General features: G+C 41.1%; 1 pseudogene; it reads right to left on the bottom strand.

Annotated features, from left to right (window-relative positions):
• The window catches only part of LOC127434514 (thiamin pyrophosphokinase 1-like), a 133647-nt pseudogene that overhangs the window by 77688 nt on the left and 38201 nt on the right, over positions 1 to 17758 (bottom strand).

Raw genomic sequence — 17758 nt, 5'->3', positions numbered from 1 at the left:
AATCACCTTTCAAGTTGTTTTCTTCATCCTGAGTAGAGTTGAGAGGGAAGGATGGGTGCAGAAGGTTTAACCCAGGTCTGCAGTTTAACAGACAAACCTCTCTCAATAACACTTAACATTTGGTTTCAGTCTTAAACCACAGTGCATACACAGCGTGCAGCCTGCCAAGTGACCCATATGAAAGACTAGAGGTGCAACTTCCAAAATAAAACTAAAAAATAATTTTTCAGTTTATTAATTCAAAAATGCAAATGTAAATACATCATTTTCAAATGTACTTTTTATTCATTTTATTTTAAGTGCTCCTTTTCTAGTCCTCCATACCTCCAACCCACAATCTCTTCATTGACCAAAACTTCAATGAATGGGAACTGTTTGAAAAGTCTCAAAAAGTGCCCTGCCAAAACCATTATCGCTGTATTGTAGAACAAACTGTAGAATAAAGGAGGCCCTTTCACCACTTCCACAGCTGAGGGAAGGATAATGATTTCACCAGCCAGGTTGGATTTCACATACAACAAAGGTTTCTGGACAGGAGAGAGAAATGGCGTATTTGAGTATATCCAGAATATCTGATTTCTATCGTGCTACCAATTCTTCTAGAAGCACTTCCTTTAATAAATACCAGTATTACAGGATAGTGGAGAAGAACAGCTTAGGAGCTGACTATGAGAGATAGCTGGACTAAATTAAGACTAATCACATGCTGTTCTGCATTTTCTGGTATTTTGGGTATTTTGTATTATTTTCCATTTGTTTCATATCCATTTTCTGTGAGAAACTTGGCTTTACTTACTGTATAGAATTGATCTTACAGTAGTTACCATATTTAATTTGCCACAAATGAAAACAAGGCTGAGCAGGGTTCCCACACTTTTTTGACTAATGAATTACATTATTTTTCCATGACCCACCAGTCATTTGTCAGTACCATATAAGTATTTCTTAAGCCTAAGAAACATTGAAAATATGCCTTTTATAAATTTCCAGTGGACAACAAATATACATTTGCAATGTTCCATCGGCTGAACGATGGACATCCAAGTTCACAACAAGATTTGGTATTGAACGGACTGCTGGGCTCCAGACTAAAAAAGTACTACAGAGCCATTGGCTCCTAAAACAAAACATTAAGGAACCAAATGGATGTTTTTAGTTGCTAAATTACAAAACCCTAAAATCCCAGATGTAGTTTATTGTGGAACCACAATCACAATAATAACCAGAGAAAAAACAAGATTTGGTACATAATATTTTGGTTGAACCACAACCATAATAACACTGAAACCAAAACAGCATAATTTCAATTCTTTTCAAATGCAGTCTCTCGCTAGCCAGAGATCAAAAGGGATTTGGCACAGCACAGGCAATTTTCAGAGCATGAACATTCACCGCATGGAGGCACTTGTGTTTGTGTGACGTCACGCACCTGCATCTCAGCGAAAAAATTGTGGCACAGTACAAATCCATTAAGATGCACAATGGACAAAGCTGTGCATTCCATATTTTGAGACCATGGACGGTGTGCTTGGACATCATCCTGCTGTTAGTGGAGAGACCATTCAGGACACAATGGCAGTTAAAGTCAGTGAGTTGTCAATAGTAATTTCTCTTGCTAGCTAGCTAACATTTACATACAATATAAATGTAATATTCTAGATAAATAGATAACATGCGTATTTGGTTTGGCTTGTGAAATGGGCGGATTGTGTGACGTTTGCACCGGGGCGACGTATTGATGTCTGGTTTTATGGCAACGCTGTGGGGCTTTTGGCAGATGATGGGAATGCAGATCGATTTTGGTCTCATGGCTTGAGGTCCGAGGCTATTGGCCCCGGCTAACCAGTTCATAGCTCTGGCTCGCACTGGCCCAACATTGAAAAAGCGGCAAGTGTGATCATGTTGATAATTTCATCCTTCAAAGCCTTATTTTTGTTAATGTGAAATTAAATCTGGTACCTACTCTGACTAAGACCTATGAATCTACTAATAAAGTAAGTCACTTACTTAGTGTTTGGGACACAAAAAGAATTTGCTGACAAAAGGGGTTCTATGTCCACTGCCAATGACACAACTGGACTATGATTCTGACAACTAAAACAACTTTGACCTAAGACAAAGAGAGAAGTTAGCTTTTAGAGGCAGTTTTGAGAAGTGTCCAAAAAGGAGCTGTATATGCAACAAGCTGACTTTGATCATCCAGTTCTAGAGAGCAGGCAGTGGTGATGCCATAGCCCCACAGGCCTGAACTTCTGAGGCTCAGAAGAGGAGGGGTGGAGCGCCCTGCTCTGGTCCCTCAGGGTACAGTAAACCATCTGGATGTGTATGCTCTGCTCCCAGCAACACATTTGGGTTCCACCTGCTTTGCCTCAACAGCAAAGCTGCATGAAAAATGCACAGTATCTCTGATGCAAGGGGAGAGGAATTACAAGATCAAGTGTTGGACTTTTTTAATTAGATAAACTTAAAGCTGACAAACCCTTGCTCACATAAAAACTATTGCATAAGGTGTTTCCCCTCTGAAAACAAAGGTTGATTCAAGCATCAACCATCTGAAGGGAAGACAAGAGTCTTCATCAAAACAAGCTTGTTTTATAGAACAAATACAAAGGCATTTTCTTGACTTATTTCATAGCGCTAAATGTTGATACTGCTCAAAATGTCTGAAATGTGAAAACACTCATAAGGAAACGTCTTGGTTACTGATGTAACCTCTGTTCTCTGATGGAGGGAACGAGACGTTGTGTCGGTGTAGTGACACTAGGGGTTCGATCTTGAGAGCCCCAATCACCTTTGCTTAAAATAGAAAAGGCCAATGAAAATTGGCGAGTGGAATTTGCATGCCACTCTCCGCCCCGGACATACGGGTATAATAGGAGATGGTGTGCATCACTCATTCAGATTTATGCTGAGGAGCTGATAGAGAGTCCCGGCCATATCAGCGACCGGTTCAGCGCTGCAGCAGGAGGAACACAACATCTCGTTCCCTCTGTCAGAGAACAGAGGTTACATCAGTAACCAAGATGTTCCCTGTCTGTCACTCACTCAACGTTGTATCAATGTAGTGACACTAGGGGTTCCTATAGGAAACTCCGCAGGCACTGGACCATGTCTCGAGGTACGGAAGAGTGGACACGGGCAAGCTGCTGTGTGCCTCGCAGCGAGTGCTCAACCATGTCGTGACCTTCCAGCAAGTTAGGTAAGGCATCTCCCTAGTCCCGTTAAGGGGAGGAGGCACTTACCCAAGTAGGCTACCGGTGGTGCCTTTCTTAATTTGCTGTTAAGCAGTCTCCCACTGAGCGCTTTCTAGAATAGCGCTGGAAAGTGCTCTTCCCTCTCCAGGAAGGAGAGTACTACGGAGACCACATTCTGCCAGAGGAAGATTAACATGTGGAGCATACCTCACATGGACTTACCAATGGGGAAGTACACATATGGAATGATACCACAGGAGGACCATATCTACAGAGAGGGTACACAGCACAGTGGCCAAGACAGAGAATGCTCTGACTAGGGGAAACATAGGTTTCACCTAAGGGGAAACTGAACAGTGGAAACTCATCATACGATATTACCAAGGGGGAATCACAATGCATGGATCACTGAGCCCGAGCACACGGGCTCACCTGAAAAGGGGAATACCACGAGTACTGGGCCTGGTGGCATTGCTCCTCCGCCAAGTTTGTCACCGAACAGTGCTAAAGAATTAAAGAGGCGTCCAGAGTTCACCGGGTACGGGGAACGGTTGTGGACAAAAAAGCGCACATTATCACCTTTGAAAAAAGGGGAAAGGCGCAATGCAAGTGGTACACCAAACCGGCCTCCCGGTCTACCTGCTGTTACCACATAACACTTGGGTCAAAACCGGGTCTATGCGTAGGTTATAAAACCTCGCAAAGGTATTGGGTGTAGCCCAACCTGCAGCTCTGCATATGTCTGCTAGAGAGGCCCCCCTTGCCAGTGCCCAGGAAGACGCAACACCTCTAGTGGAGTGCGCCCGGACTACCAAAGTCCTGAGACTGGTATGCGAGAGAAATGGCATACAAAATCCAATAAGCCAGCATCTGTTTGGAGACAGCTTTCCCCTTCTGCTGTCCTCCAAAACAGACAAAGAGCTGCTCCGAGTGTCTAAAGCTCTGCATGCTGTCCAGATAGATGCGACGGGTGAACTGGACACAGCAACGACAAGGCTGGGTCTTCCCCATGGGAAGAACACCAGTTAGCGAAAAGATGCCACTTCAAGGCATACAGCCACCTCGTAGAGGGGGCCCTGGCCTGAGTAATCGTGTCTACCACCGCAGGGGGAAGACCAGCTAGGTCCAGGAGCCAGACGTGGAGATTCCAGAGGTCCGGCCGTGGGTGCTGGAGCATGTCTTGCCTCTGAGAGAGAAGGTCCTGACTCAGGGGAATGCGCTAGGGAGGTGCTACTCTCAGGAGCATCATATCTGAGAACCAAGTCCGGTTGGGCCAGTACGGCGCAACGAACAGGACTTGCTGCTCGTCCTCCCTGACTTTGCACAGAGTCTGTGCAATGAGGCTCACAGGAGGAAACGCATACTTGCATAGCCCCCGAGGCCAGCTGTGTGCCAAGGCATCCGTGCCGAGGGGGGCCTCAGACAGGGAGTACCACAGGGGGCAGTGAGAGGAGTCTTGGGAGATGAACAGGTCTACCTGAATCTCTCCCAAATCAGCTGGGCTATATGGGGGTGGAGTCTCCACTCCCCACAGAGCATTACCTGCCATGAGATTGAGTCCGCTGCACGGTTAAGGATGCCCAGAAGGTGAGTGGCTCGCAGAGACTTTGGGTCTGCTGACTCCAAAGGAGGAGGCGGTGGGCGAGTTGCGACATGCGACGCGAGCGTACGCCGCCTTGGCGGTTTATGTACGCTACAGTCGCTGTGTTGTCAGTTCGGACCAACACACGCTTGCCCTGAATCAACGGACGGAGCATCCTCAGGGCCAGCAATGCCACCAGCAACTCTAAGCATTTGATGTACTATTGGAGTCGGGGCCCCATCCAGAGCCCCGACACTGCCTGCCCATTGCACACGGCGCCCCAGCCCGAGTTCGAGGCGTCCATTGTGTCCACAACGCATCTTGAGACCTGCTCTAGGGGAACACCTGCCCGTAGAAATGCAAGGTCTGACCAAGGGCTGAAAGTCTGACGGCACTGTGGCTTAATGGTCACATGCCAGGTGCCGTGGTGCCATGCCCACCTCGGGACTCGAGTCTGTAGCCAGTGCTGAAGCAGTCTCATATGCATCAACCCGAGGGGGAGAACCGCCGCCGAGGATGCCATATGCCCCAGGAGCCTCTGAAATTTTTTCACTGGCGCCGCTACCTTCTGTCTGAAGGTCTTCAGGCAGGTCAGCACTGACTGAGCATGTTCGGTCATAAGACGTGCCCTGAGAGTGACCGAGTCCAACTCCATACCGAGAAAAGAGATGCTCTGCATAGGGGAGAGCTTGCTCTTCTCCCAGTTGACCTGAAGCCTGAGTCGGTCGAGGTGCTGAAGGACAATGTCCCTGTGCTCACACAATAGATCTCGCGAGTGAGCTAGGATTAGCCAGCCGTCGAGATAATTGAGAATGCATATGCCCTTCTCCCAGGGCAGCCTCTGTGTCCTTGGTAAAGACGTGAGGAGACAGGGACAGACTGAAGGGGAGGAACTTGTTCTGGTATGCTCGTCCCTCGAAGGCAAACCTAAGAAAGGGTCTGTGTCGAGGAAGGATCGTTACATGAAAGTATACAAAATATACTCTTTTAGCACCCGCGGACTCAGCCGCCGAAGCGCCCAGGGGAAGCACAACACTCGACTGTGTGAAGGTGACTGTTGATATACACCGTAAAATCCAGCAGTGTAAGTGAAAGGTGAGAGGATTAACACAAGCATACATTCGGCTCCGAAGAAAAAATCTGAATGAGTGATGCACGCCATCTCCTTTTATACCCGTATGTCTGGGGCGGAGAGTGGCATGCAAATTCCACTCGCCAGTTTTCATTGGCCTTTTCTATTTTAAGTGAAGGTGATTGGGGCTCTCAAGATCGAACCACTAGTGTCACTACATCGACACAACATCGAGTGAGTGACAGACAGGGAACTTTGAGCTACAGTTCAGACTGCAATAGAAAATGGACGTTGGGTGTGATCAACAAAGAAAGGTGCCTGAAAATCATCCTGCACTCTGAAGACAAATACAGATAGAAATAGAAGAGTTATGTGATCATAGCTCATCCATTTGATGACTAATGCATTATGGGTTTAGTGCCCCTATACATCACCAATTAGGCCTGGCTGACCTTTTCCAGAGAATTTTATGCCAGGGTTTGTCAGCATTGACTTCTGCACAAGCAAGCCAGCAAGTGAAGCGAAGCATCAAATCAAAGGCTAATATCTGATATTCATCACAATATCAATACCTTTTTTCCACAACACATGTAAGTACCGTTCATCCAATGCCTGATTTAGGATAAGCAAGCAAATCCTCTGTTTTCTTGATGAAAGAGAAGAAAAAAATAAATACAGTGAAAGTGTACATTATTAGGAAGATATATTACAAAAGTACTATTTGCTTATAGTGAGATCTAAGATTAAACTCTTTCTACTGTGTGCAAAAAAAAAAAAAAAAAAACATTTTAATATTGGGTTTCCTCTGGTGAGACACAGGTCTGAATTGTAGCAAGTAATAAAAACAGCAAGAGTAATAAGTGTGATAATAGAGGTTAATGGTTTTGATAATTACCTTACACAATCTCTTTTGCTATGTTTTCCTTAGTTGCTAAACATGCAATGTGTTTGGCAATAAAAAAGCAAACTGCACAAATAACTTTACTGGTATCATTTAACAATTTAAATCTGAAAGATCATAACTTGGTATTTCAATGAGGCACTGCAATAAAATCACTTGCAGGTGTGAAGCACATTGATATACATACTGTAATAGGGAGAATGTCAGGAAAAAATGTGCAGGTCATATGTCAGCCCCACTCCCAAAACTGAACAAGATATATACATTTATATATATATATATATATATATATATATATATATATATATATATACATATACATATATACACATATATATATATATATATATATATATATACATATATATATATATATATATATATATATATACATATATATATACATATATATATATATATATACATATATATATACATATATATATATATATATATATACATATATATACATATACATATATATATATATATATATATATACATATATATACATATACATATATATATATATATATACATATACATATATATATATATATATACATATATACATATACATATATATATATATACATATACATATACATATACATATATATATATATATATATATATATATATATACATAAATAATGAAGATTATAGAGATCCTGAAATATGGACATGTTCTTTACAGGTTATATGAGATTCACCTTCCAACATTACTATATTCAAAATTAAATATAAAAGGACCCACCCCCTGTTTTTTTTTTTTTTCTCCAACAGTAGAGGGAGAAGAGGAAGTGAATAAAAGGAGTTGGGAATGAGATCAAAACAAACAAAAAAAAGTGTCACAGTATGGCAGAGGCAGGACCCAAATGCAGAGATGGAAGACAAAATAAAGCTTTTATTTATAGAAACAAAATACAACAAAACTCACAATGGAGAAAAAGTCAAATGAAACAAACTAGATATCACTAGCTTCAGGAACCGTCCAAGGGCTATTTTAGCCAAACTGACAGACTGGACACATTCAGACGAACTAACAAACAAAACAATTCAGCACAGGACAAAACAGAACACAAGTGGGACTTAAGTAGGTAAAGGTAGATAGGGAGCAGGTGCTGCTGATGATAGTTAATTGGAGAACGAGCTATTGCCCGGCAAAGGAGCTGGCATTCTCCACGTGGCACCTGCAAGACACAAGAGGTAGTGAGAGACAAAACAAACACAGGGAAATACTCAGACATGACAGACAGACAGACAGTCAGGGGAGGCACATTCAGGCCAGACTGTGACAAAAAGAATTTGGTTGCTCTATAACTTTGTGTTTTTAATTTTTCAAGAAAATCTACTCCCCACAAAATCAGTCTCTACTTGGATTCACACATTAAATTGCAAAAAGTTTTAGAGCCAAGTTGTGCACAAATTTAACACAAAGCTAATGAACCGTTCAGAAATATTTTAATCAAAGAACATCTCAAATGTCTCTCCATGCCATAAATGTTGGCAGACTGAGAGGATAGAGAGCAACATAAAAAACATTGTTTATTAGTGCGCAATGTTAAAATGTTTTCTATATGAAATTCACTGAATCACAGGATAAGGAAATGGGACATGGGGAGTACACAGTGCGTATGTCAAAACACAAATAAATTACATGTATCTAGAAGCAGGCGTGAACGGAACACATCTTGTGGAACAGACTGAGGAAATCTCAAGCTCCTGAGGTGTGAACATAGTGTATAAATGAATGACAGCTATCACCTTTTGCTGTGAAAAAAGGTAGATGACTCGGCAAAGACAACATCTGTATTTTTGCAACAGTTGTACAATATCATGTTTTGGCATTTCAGATTTAGAACTATTGAATCCTGTAAATTAAATCTTTAAAGTGCATGTGTAAAGATTTTCAGCATGTTTATACTTTGTGGCTGCTTTCTCTCCTCTGCAAGTAAAGTAGCAAGGACACTAACCACATCTGAATATTTTTCTCTATCAGGAATTGGGAATTATCAATTGAAATACACAAAAATTATCACATACCAAATTAGTTGACGGCTTGCTGTTCATTACGATAGAACAAATTTGCAATTCAACACATAAACAACTTTTGATTAGTTCCCAAATGTTAATGAATAGGACATGAAATGTGATTTCTTACTTTAACAGCACTCCATTAAATATACATTTATTGAATATGTATGAATCAAAGAATTATTAGCACACGCACATGAATTGAGCGTGGCATATTTTTGGACTAAGCCAAGTATCTAGGCCATGCCTCTAGTTTTCATTTTACTGTAGGTATAAAAACATTTTGGAGAAGTTGGGTTGCATGAGTTCATATATGCCATGAGTATTTGCCACTCAAAATACATGAGCATTTTTTTGTTCTTCTGTCCTGAAAATTAAGCACAGCTAAAGCAACTCTAACATCAACTCTTTTAAGAGGGAAAAAGGGTTTAATGATGTCAGGCTCTTCGGAGGAAAGGTAACATCAATTTATTGGATGATCTTATGCAGCAAAACAGCAATAGAAATATGAAACACACTCTGAGCAAAATCATCACCATGCTGCTTGCATCATAAAATTAGATATGTTAGTCATTGAGAATGCATTCAGTGCCACTAATGGTCTCAGAAACATTGAAAACATGGCTGCAATTCTTGGCCAATGATTAGAGCTTGATAACTTAGTTTTTTCATGATTTTATGGCACATGTACCCAAACAGGGAGATTATATTAAATAATAAATAAAATAAAAAATCCCCCAAAAATACATTTATTATTTTGCTGCAGAAATAATAGAAACTGGATGATTTGCACAGTTATTTTGTTCGAGGCTGCTACCCATCTCTGTAGTAAGGCAACTTGACCAGGCTCATTAGCTCATGCCATATTGCTTTCTACCATCATTTTAAAAAACAAAACAGCCACAGCTGGCCTTGCTTGACCTTTCAAGTAAAAAAGATCCAGTTGCTGGGTTTCCATCCAAAATGTTTAGCATTTTTTAAGCGTATTTCTAAAAATTCGAAAATAAAAATTGTTGTGCGTTTCTATCCACTATGTAATGCGAGGGAGCTGCCTCGTCATGATGGAGCAGCTGAATGACCTCTCCCTGGTTTGGGGACAGTTTTATTTGCAAGATTGGAGCAAGTATCTCATTTTATTAAATGCATCCATGAGACACTGCAGAATAAGTGTAATATCTGATATAATGTGGGCTGAAATAGCTGCGATGACCACACACCGCCAGTCTCCGCATACCTGTGAGTCCCCTCTCTTAAAACTAGTCTGGCGGATTGTGAGGACCCACTTTATCGACCAGCTGTGGGTTAAACACTTCCGAATGACAAACGCTACGTTCAAAGGTTTGTGTGCCAAGGTCAGACCTTTCAGTGGGCTAGTCAGATCAAGCTATCGCATACTCATAACACATGCATGAATGGTCAAAACACGTCATCGTTTTGCAAATAAACCATTTCCATCACCTTAATGCGCATTTTAACTAATGCAAAATTCTAGAAAATCCACCTCCTCCAAGCACATTAAATTTTAAGCGAATTTAGAAAGTTTATTCGCATATCAAGCATTTTCAGGATTTCTTATGCACAATTTCAAAATGCGCATAAAAATAGTTGGATGGAAACCCACCTAGTGAGGCAGTATTTATTTGGCTAGATTTAATACTTCTTTTTTGAAAAGTGTTGGTAAATCACCAAAAAATAGGCCTACTGCATCCCATTTTATTAATTTAACTCACATGAATTCAATTGTGCAAGTTTATAATAGATGCAGGCCAATGGGTTAACAAGATCCACTTCACAAAGGTTTATTAAAAGAACTAATAATACTGTCTATGCATGTACTAATAATATATGTAAATACAGTGTATGTAACACTGCATTTCATTGGCCCTGTATTGTACTCTGCTCAATGGCAATAAAACTGAACCTAATCTAATTTAATCTAATCAAATCTACAGAACTAATAATTCATGCAAATATCAACATACCCAGAAGCCCATGTTTAGAGATTAGATAAAAGAAGCAAAATAGATATTTGCCATCATCTGTTCTGATAATACTGGTGTAGTCTCAACCTGTAGAGATGATTTAGAAAAGCAGATATAATGAACATTTAATTAAAGAGAACCATTTAATCTCTTTGAAGCTCTTCTTAAAACTATTGCATCATTCCCACACCTGAATACATTTCTGCAGGTGGAATTAGCCATAATGGATTAACAATTCTGAAGGTTTCAGTTTCAATTCATTTAGAATGTATATAGGACATACTGTATATTTACATTATAATAAATGCTACATAACAGTGCACACTTGCAAAATAATCTCTGTCCAAATGTACAACCCCTAATAAAACAGCCTACCACTGTAACTGCATTGTCCTTCTGTGATATATTCATTAACAATGATTATATTCTTTGGAACCAGATGTAAATGCATGCATGCATTGACAAGAAACAAAACACTAAATACATTTAGACTTTTTAAATGAATACCTGAGGGCAAAAGCAATCTAATGGACAAAAATCTTAATTCATGGCTGTGGTTGTAATAAACTGGATTCATCAACTGAGCAAGAAAAAACAAAAACAAAAACAAAAAACAATATTAACATTCAGAATATTTAAAGACAACAATATAAAGTGAAGATCTGATAAAATAGACATTCTAGTAAACCTAATGCAAATGACAGTTTTTTTTTTTTGTTTTGTTTTTTTATTATGACAGGTAAAGACAAATTAACTGAAAAGTGAATCACCTATACCACTTTAAGGGGTCTAAAATACACAATTGCATTAGGTAAACATTGAAATCATGAAAATGGAAGAAATGAAGACACTGGGGGATCAAATCACTCACCTTTCAATCACTCTCTTGTCTATATAAACTCTCAACCCAGCATTGTCTACTAACCTCTTCATATCTCACTTGCCCTTGCCCTGCTTCTGTAATATGTTACTAGTTTACCACAGGGTCTCTAAGAAATAGCATGTGTAAATTCAAGCTGACGTGGGGGCAGTTTTGTAGCTAAGGTTAATACTGGGTCAGAAAAACTGATCTGGGAGATTAAACTAATTAAATATGTTGCAAAGCTTTTAATCTCAGAATCAGAATCAGAATCAGCTTTATTGCCAAGTATGCTTACACATACAAGGAATTTGTCTTGGTAACAGGAGCTTCCAGTGTACAACAATACAAAAACAATACAAAAACAGCAGCAAGACATAGAAATAAATAAAAAATAAAACTAATTATACACATACGTACAGACACACACATACATACATACATACATACATACATACACACATACACATGGGTAGTGAAAATCTAATACAATCTGTTATGTACAGTGCAAATACAAATCTGTTATGTATAGTGCAAATTGTTTTTTTTTGTTGTTTTTTTTCAGAGGAATGAAATGCTAGAAGAGGTTGGATGTGTTGGATAAATATAAGAAAGACTAAACTGTGTATTGCACATTGTTATTGCTCAATGGGGCAATTTAACTGTTCATGAGATGGATATCCTGAGGGAAAAAACTGTTCCTGTGCCTGACAGTTCTGGTGCTCAGAGCTCTGAAGCATTGGCCAGAAGGCAACAGTTCAAAAGGGTAGTGGGCAGGGTAAGTGGGGTCCAGAGTGATTTTTCCAGCCTTTTTCCCTCACTCTGGAAGTATATAGTTCTTGAAGGGGGGGAGGGGGTTAGGGGGCAACCAATAATCCTTTCAGCAGTCCGAACTGTCCTTTGTAGTCTTCTGATGTCTGATTTCATAGCTGAAACAAATCAGACAGTTATTGAAGTGCAGAGGACAGACTCAATGACTGCTGAGTAAAACTGTATCAGCAGCACCTGTGGCAGGTTGAATTTCCTCAGCTGGCGAAGGAAGTACAACCTCTGCTGGGCCTTTTTCACAGTGGAGTCAATGTGGGTCTCCCACTTCAGGTCCTGTGAGATGGTAGTGCCCAGGAACCTGAATGACTCCACTGCTGCCACAGTACTGTTTAGAATGGTGAGGGGGGTCAGTGTTGGGGTGTTTCTCCTAAAGTCCACAATGATCTCCACCGTTTTGAGTGTGTTCAGCTCAAGGTTGTTTTGACTGCACCAGACAACCATCTGTTCAACCTCCCTTCTGTATGCAGACTCATCGTCATCTCGGATGAGGCTGATGACAGTGGTGTTGTCTGCAAACTTCAGGAGCTTGACAGAGGGGTCCTTGGCGATGCAGTCATTGGTGAAGAGGGAGAAGAGTAGTGGGGAGAGCACACATCCCTGGGGGGCACCAATGCTGATTGTACAGGAGCTAGAAAGAGCTAGAAGTTGCTGCCTGTCCGTCAGAAAGCTGGTAATCCACTGACAGATAGACATGGGAACAGAGAGTTGGTGTAATTTATTCTGGAGTATAGCTGGGATGATGGTGTTGAAAGCTGAACTGAAGTCCACAAAAAGGATCCTTGCATATGTCCCTGGTCTGTCCAGATGTTGCAGGATATGATGCAATCCTATGTTGACTGCATCATCCACAGACCTGTTTGCTCGATAAGCAAATTGAAGGGGATCTAGAAAGGGTCCAGTGATGTTCTTCAGGTGGGCCAACACCAGTCTCTCAAATGATTTCATGACCACAGACATCAGGGCAACAGGTCTGTAGTCATTAAGTCCTGTGATTTTTGGTTTCTTTGGGACAGGAATAATGATTGAGCGTTTGAAGCAGCATGGGACTTCACACTGCTACAGTGATCTATTGAAGATCTGTGTGAAGATGGGGGACAGCTGGTTAGTACAGGATCGAAGACACGCTGGTGAGACGCCATCCGGGCCTGAAGCCTTCCTCGTCTATTGTTTCTGAAAGACGTGGCTCACATCATCTTCACAGATCTTAAGTGCAGGTTGAGTAGCAGGAGGGGGGAGGAGGGGGGTTGCAGGAGGTGTTGGTGTTTGTATGAAGTGAAGGTCAGAGTGGGTGTGGGGTGTGAGATTGGGCCTTTCAAATCTGCAGTAGAACACATTCAGCCAGTTGTTGGTTCCCTACAGGGTTGGGGGTAGGAGTCCTGTAATTTGTGAGTTGTTTCATGCCACTCCACAATGATGCAGGGTCGTTAGCTGAAAACTTGTTTTTCAGCTTCTCAGAGTATCTTCTTTTAGCCACTCTGATTTCCCTGTTCAGTGTGTTCCTGGCCTGATTGTACAAGACTTTATCCCCACCCCTGGAAGCATCCTCTTTGGCCTGACGAAGCTGCCTGAGCTCTGCTGTAAACCAAGGTTTGTCATTGTTGAACTTTAAATAAGTACTAGTAGGAATGCACATATCCTCACAGAAACTGATATATGATGTAACAGTATCTGTGAGCTCATCCAGGTCTGTGGCTGCAGCCTCAAAAACACTCCTGTGGCAGTGGGGGCGTGGTCAAGCATCTCTCCGGAGAGAGAGAAAGCGGTAAGGGCGCTTACACCTGAGTTAAATTATGTCTAACACCTGTCTCTAATTTCAGTGAGCACGGGGAGAGCGGCATAAATAGAGCCACACCACAGGTAGACGGGAGAGAGAGCCTGGGCACCAGAGACCCAATTGTGAAGCGAATAATTTATTATTGCAAAGTTGAGAGTTTATTGTGTGAAGTAGTTTGTGTATTTTTAGAGTGACTTATTGAAAAACGTAAAAGCCCTGAGAGTGTGTATTTGCCGCAGAGAGGAAAATAAAAATGCTTACCTGAACCAGGAAATCTGCTTCTCGCCTCCTCCTTCCACTGAGAAGTGTTACAACTCCAATCCGTGCAATCGAAGCAGGCTTGTAGTTCCCGCTCTGCTTCACTGGTCCATCTCTTTACAGTCCTTACTACTGGCTTGGTTGATTTTAATTTCTGCCTGTAGGTTGGAAGAAGATGAACCAGACAGTGATCAGAGAGTCCCAAAGCTGCTCTAGGGACAGAGCGATATGCATCCTTTATTGTTGTGTAACAATGATCCAGTATGTTCCTGTCTCTGGTGGGGTATTTGATGTGCTGTTTGTATTTGGGCAGTTCACGTGTGAGATTTGCTTTGTTAAAATCCCCAAGAATAATAATAACTGAGTCCGGGTATTGTTGTTCCATGTCTGTGATTTGATCAGCCAGCTGTTGCAGCGCTGTGTTCAAACATGCGTTTGGTGCGATTTACACACTCACCAGAATAAATGAGGAAAACTCCCACGGCGAGTAGAAAGGCTTACAGTTAATAAAGAGTGCTTCCAGATTAGGACAGCACATCGTCTTTAACGTTGTTACATCTGTAAACCAACTTTCATTGATATAAAAGCATGTTCCACTGCCTCTCGTTTTCCCCGTTAACTCGATGAGATCCGCTCTGAACAGCTGGAAGCCCGGCAGATGTAACGCGCTGTCCGGAATGGCTTCACTCAGCCAGGTTTCTGTGAAGCACAAGGCAGCAGAGGTTGAAAAGTCCTTGTTTGTGCGGGTGAGGAGATGTAGTTCGTCCGTTTTGTTAGGAAGAGAGCAGAGATTCGCTAAGTGAATATGCTGTTCGAAATCCGTGCCGACGGAGTTTGACCAGCGCACCGGCTCATCTCCCTCGCCTGCGTCTCTTGAACAGCAGAGCTGCGCCTCCAACTAAAATGTCTAGCAAAACGTCTGAATATTCAAAAACCGGGAAAAGATTGCCTAGTACATGCTATCGAATGTTCAGCAGTTCGTCTCTGTTAAAACTGACTGGAAAAAGATTACTAAACACAGGACAAACAAACAAAAACAACAAAAGAACTGAGGAGCTCCACACCAAGGCAGCCATCCGCGGCGCCATCATGATGATAATCTGTTAATTAACCTGAATTTAACACTTATAGAAAATACTAGCACACTTCCAGTGTTTTGATCTGTCTGGCCAGTGTGGAAATTTTTTACAACTAAGATACCAGGATTTAGTGTGCACCCAGGTTTGAGTTTAGGTAAATCTACCTTTACAACTAACATTTGAGATGATGGCATCAAAGATTAATTTGTAAAATACCACTGAGCTTTATAGCTTATAGCGTGATTATGAAGAAATTTGCAGACGTGCCAAGGTTTGCAAAAACAGAAACCACAATATGAGATAACATAAGTAAAAGATAATGTCCAGTCAGTTTGACATTATGAGAAATTATAAAGTTTAGCATTCTACAAGAATATTTTACTGCAGAATGCAGCTGTTGACCAATCGAATTCAAGTATTCCAGAGAGCCGCATAATATTACCTGTTAGTCTATTTTTAACTATTTCAAAAAAGTTTACAAGAATATTCAAATGATAAACCAAGAGGTTTCAAGCTCACCCTGGCTATTTGTGACAGTATCGGTTGAGTTGAGTTGAGCTGTATGCAAGATAAATATATAAATGTCATAACTTGGATTAATCCAGCTGAGAGTAACAGATCAATGCCAGAACTGAGGTATATCTCTAACACTCTGCCAAATGGATCAACATAGCAACTAAAAGGTGTTAATCCAACCTGCCACCCACAACACTATTGATGAGTGCTGTCAAAAAGTGATTCCTCCTTCACAATATGAAGGGAGGAACACTCCTATTGCTCAAGCACATGGACCTTAATCTCCTTACATTTGAGGACACCACAGATTTGTCTGACATTGGTAGTACTAGAATAAATGTTGCACCACACGTTTGTCCTAATTAGAGGTCGACCAATATATCAGTTTTGCCAATTAATCGGCACCGATAACAGATTTCTGAAACTATCGGTTATCTGCAAAAATCCACACTGATAGTTTTTCCCCATTGCGTCTGGTGCTGGAGCGGCTGGGAAGGGTCCGCTGTCGTTATACAGTATGAGAGCAGCCTCTAGAGGTGAAATAAAAACTATCACTTCACTGATGCCTTGTGGTGTTTGTTTTGACACGTGAGACTACATTCTGCATGGAGCAGAACACTTCAGATACGGATTTAAAACATCAACAATGGAAAGGTATGTATACAGTACACTAAAGTACACATTGTCATATCATTATAAAGTAATTAATTTGTTGACTAGATGCTGCATTAGTAGAGAACAGCAGTATGCTGAGAGGACGCTAACATTAAAGCTAACCTTAAGCGGTTAGAATAACGTGACCTATCGCAAGTCCTACCCAAATGTTTAAATGTCACAATTGTTACCATCTATTACCATCTATTTGCATTTGTTTATATCTAGCTGGTCACGTTTATGCATTCGTTAGCCAGCTAAGTTGCATATTTAAAGCTAGTGATGAGATAAAGCAAATTAATATCTTCATGCAGCTGAGAGAAATGTATAAACAAATCAGAAACGCATCTGATTTCAATTAAATATATTGTATCCTCACTGTAATACGATGACTTCAGATCGATCACATTCTTGCGCTAAAAAAGGCTAGACAGAGCGCAACAAATGCAGTTTAACAGAAAGCAGGTGTCTCAATATGCTTTTAAAGTTCTTTTTAAAATTAGACACATCATCTAAAAACAGCACTCCTGCACCAGCCGCTGAATAAGCAAAAGCAAAGGGAAACAAAGACGTTCATCTAGCGCGCATATACATAGGAAAATAAATGGATGGTTGCAAAAGCGTTAGGTGTGAACCGCCCCTTACAGTTGGTGGATGTCTTTGGCCGTTGCGCCTTGCTCTCTTATAAGCGTTGTTTATGAGTTGTTTAAATGCTTTATCTGGAAAGATGTTCAACTTGGATATGTGTGTCTCGAGATCCTCGCGTTCGGTTCCAGTCTGTTGTGTTCCATCTGTTTGAACAGCCCCTGGCCTGGGCTCATAGTCTGAGCTGCTTCACCACCGAGATCAGCCAAATACCACTGCTATCTGTGAATATTGCTACTCTACAACTGTACTGAATAAAAAACAATGTGGTATTTCGCTGTTATTATGAAGCTTGAGTCTGTGGTAGTAGGAAACAGTGCAAGTGTAACACCATGTGAACTGTCTATTGAAGCTTTCCCCCCCATTTGACTTTTGAC

This window comes from Myxocyprinus asiaticus, chromosome 44, assembly GCF_019703515.2.
Source record: "Myxocyprinus asiaticus isolate MX2 ecotype Aquarium Trade chromosome 44, UBuf_Myxa_2, whole genome shotgun sequence".
Taxonomy (NCBI): domain Eukaryota; kingdom Metazoa; phylum Chordata; class Actinopteri; order Cypriniformes; family Catostomidae; genus Myxocyprinus; species Myxocyprinus asiaticus.
Note: the sequence above shows the minus strand (reverse complement) of the source record. Positions and strands in the feature narration are given on the sequence as shown.